Here is a 3,015-nt window from a genome sequence, read left to right on the forward strand (position 1 = left end):
GATTCAGAGGCTGAATGGAAAAAAAACATACAGGGTCAATAACTTCAAAAGAGCTTAAAACGTATACAGAACATTTCTTACAGAGAGATGCTAGAACCTGAATAACAGATTATTTTCTGACTGATAGCCTACCTGCAGGATCGTAACAATTGTTCAGGCATTTTGTTTGTCACTGGATCTTCATACAGTTTGGTTCATCAGCTGCTCGTACGATTCACAAAGATCTGCAAACAGATATAACAGTTGAGAAATCAATTTGAATGCTTTGCCATGTGTGATTCTAATTATGCATACCGTTAAAAGTAAATACTAGCTTGTGTTAAAGAAATCTGCAGCTACAGATGGAAATGTTAACATTGTTTTATGTGTCCATAGAGGTCTATGTTTGGCTTTGAAGCAAAAGTTAAAAAAGTTGGGCACAAAGCTAAAGCTGGACCCAATATCCCTGCATATACTCTAAGAGCATACTGTATGCAACTTTTATCCAGGCAACTTGAATAACAATACTTAAAGGAATATAGGGATGATCAATAAGATCAACACATGTTTGAGCATTTTTTAACTAAAACTAAGCTTATTAAAAACCATGTTCTTAATACTGAACTACAAAATCATTACATGACTGGCCCTTTACTTCATTTGTTCACTGATCGACAAATGTGCCAGTAATTGTCCCAAATATATATCTTCTTTTGTACCCCATTACAACTGGTATATTAACTCCTTAGCAACGTCCTTGTGGGAAATTGCAAATTGGCCCTTAAAACTCTGATGCGGATCAGAAAAAGAAGTCAAGGAGTTTAAATTCAGAAAAAGCAGAACAGTGTAGCAAATGTAGCTTGATCATTGCTTATTATGTTGCTTTTTCATTCGTCACTTAACAGGAAAGAAAAAAAAGTTTTAGTCAAGCCAGCACCCTCAGTCTGAAAGGAAGTGATCCACTCAGCCCCTTTAAACATGCACAGGGGTTGTGTGAAGTGGAGGGGATGTAATGAAAACATGGGCACTGTGACAGCCTGAGTGAACATGAGTTATTCAGAGCTGTAGTGAGCCGTCCATGTAGCATCGTTGTCATCTGTTCTCAAGCACTACGTCCTGCGTTAGAGAGGACTGGGAGGGGAAGGGAAGGGGGAAACTCATAAGTTTGCCCCATAATGCACATTTGGATTCAATCGACCTGATTTTAGCCTGGACAACCTTCTCCAAAGAAGGTCTTTTTGCATGCCTGGGACTAATAACAGATGGGACAAAAGATTAACTAACAAGCTGCGGCTGTTCCTCCTGATGTGTGCTGGGTCCCCCCTCCTTATAGGACAGACCCTTTGGGGGGTGCAGTGCTTTTGCGTGTATAGCCAACACAGAGTGGTGGGAGCCCAACCCTCTGCTGCTGCATGCACTCAGGCTTTACTGTGTGAAGAGGGGTGTTACATAAAGTGGAGCTGACCCCGTTTTTCTACCTTATGTTGCCCACTTCCCCCTCTGTATTCTGCTCACTCATCACACCTCACTACTAGTCCTGCAATGCACAATGTTTGATGCTGATGGACGTCCATTAGTTTTCCGACTAACTATGCAGTTTATAGCCTGTTTCATTCAGTCATATTTGGTAGGAGGAAAAAGAACGTAAAAGGAAGAGCGACAGAACCATGAAATGCCACTGCACTCATTACAGGAAATGAGATGAGATTTACTGAGGGACCCAAATGTGCTCACAAAATGCTAGCAAAGACATTATACGAAGGGCTACATCTAGACTTGTTTTTACCTGTTATACTACACTGTTCTCGTATGTGTAAAGGTGAAAGTTTAATGGCTCTGCAGATGTCATCCCTGGAGAGAAACAACATACTAAGTGTATGTGCCCATATCACCACTTGGTGAGAGGTCCACTGTTCTTTTGCAAAACTGTAAATACAATAAAATAAAGCCCTATAAAAATCTTTATGGCAGGTCTAACAGTCAGTATTCATGGATGGAGTCTCTGCTATTTATAGGTTAACTATGTTGCTCAGCTGGATTTTCTAATGCTCTCAGTAATTCTGATGGTAATGATGATGTGAAATTGTCCAGAAAATAATTTGACTGTTTAAAACTGAGATTAGGGGCTCAAATAGCAGAATATGTGGTTTCTTCAGTCAGTTAAATTATGATAAACCACTGTGCAGTGGCCTTAAATGTGGTCATTAAATATTTATTAAAACAAAAAACAGAATATTCCTGTGGCATTGTTCAAGTGCAACAACACTTCCTATTTGACTATATATTGTCTGTCCTTTAAATCTCTCTCACTTGTATTGTCCTGTTCAGTTTAGAAAAGGCAGCCCCGAATGGAACAATAAACAAACAAGAACAATTTGGCTCAAACTCACATATTATGAATAGTCATAATTAATGGTTCAGTTTGGGCAAATCCACTCATCCACTGTCAAATCAACATGTTCTTTTGGACAACAAATTTCAAATCTTAACTGCACATAGGGCACCATCCAAATCTGTCATTGGATCCTTATTAGTTAGAGTTTACACAAAGATAACAGCCCTCTTCATAGAAAAGTAATTTTTTCAGTAGGATCAATGACGAATCAGCAGGCTTCTTTTAAAAGAGATAAGAGAACTCGGAATATCTGAACATAGTTTTTTCCAAAGAAGGTCTGACAAACAAGAACAGAGATAGTAAAAATCATCGATGATTCAGATGTTGAAACACAGGGATTCATTTAACATTTCACTGCATTTGAGTAACCAGAATATCCAAATATAAAAGGTTAAAATGGCCTCAGTTCCCTAACACTACATTCTCTAAAGCTGCAATGCACCGAATCCATTATCAGCTCGTCATTAATAAATGAGGAAGAAATACCAAGGTTGGAAAAGATGTTCTAAGGCACCAAATCCCCAGGAAGAGCTAGTGGGTTCTTCTAGAAATACCCACTAATAACACAGCTTTGTAAGTATGTTTCTTCACTACAGTCCTTCTTACTCCACTAAGTACATTACTAAATGTCAGCAGGCATG

Source organism: Ammodytes marinus (assembly GCF_949987685.1).
Source record: "Ammodytes marinus genome assembly, chromosome: 3".
NCBI classification, from domain to species: Eukaryota; Metazoa; Chordata; class Actinopteri; order Uranoscopiformes; family Ammodytidae; genus Ammodytes; species Ammodytes marinus.